Source organism: Octodon degus, unplaced genomic scaffold (assembly GCF_000260255.1).
Source record: "Octodon degus isolate 3935 unplaced genomic scaffold, OctDeg1.0 scaffold00076, whole genome shotgun sequence".
NCBI classification, from domain to species: Eukaryota; Metazoa; Chordata; class Mammalia; order Rodentia; family Octodontidae; genus Octodon; species Octodon degus.
Window position 1 is genome coordinate 107951 of NW_004524652.1, and position 553 is coordinate 108503.

Sequence of the window (553 nt, forward strand, 5' to 3'; positions counted from 1 at the left end):
CAATAATGCATGAGACCCTTAAAATCTACCTTATTTTTTGTTGGGGTTAATACAAACTACTCCATTTTTATTTTGACAACTTACACATTACAGAGATTCACATATAGAATGAAACAAACTCTAAAAGGATCCTCTTGCTGAATGATTTTCAGATCAATGATCCAAAGAACCAGAGAATCTGAAGACTGAGATCTTCTCCCTACAAGGAAATACTCTTGTACAAATAAAACAACTGTTTACAGGTATTAAAAATTATTTACTGATCCTCAGATATGTAACCATATGCCCACTACTTGCCAGCAATTTTCCCAGGTTACACTCCAACTGAGGTAAAAGGGAAAATGTGTACGATTAGAAAGAAAGTAAGATGGGGGCCCGCCCATTAGCTCAGTTGTTTAAGTGCCTGCTTAAACGAGGCAGTCAGTCTCTGGGAGCGGTGGTTCGATTCTCAGATACTCAAGGCAACCCAGACCAGCGCTGGAGTCAATCTGGAGCTGCCAAAAAACAAAAACAAAAACAAAAACAACCCTTCTGCATTTTTGGGGGCCAGGGA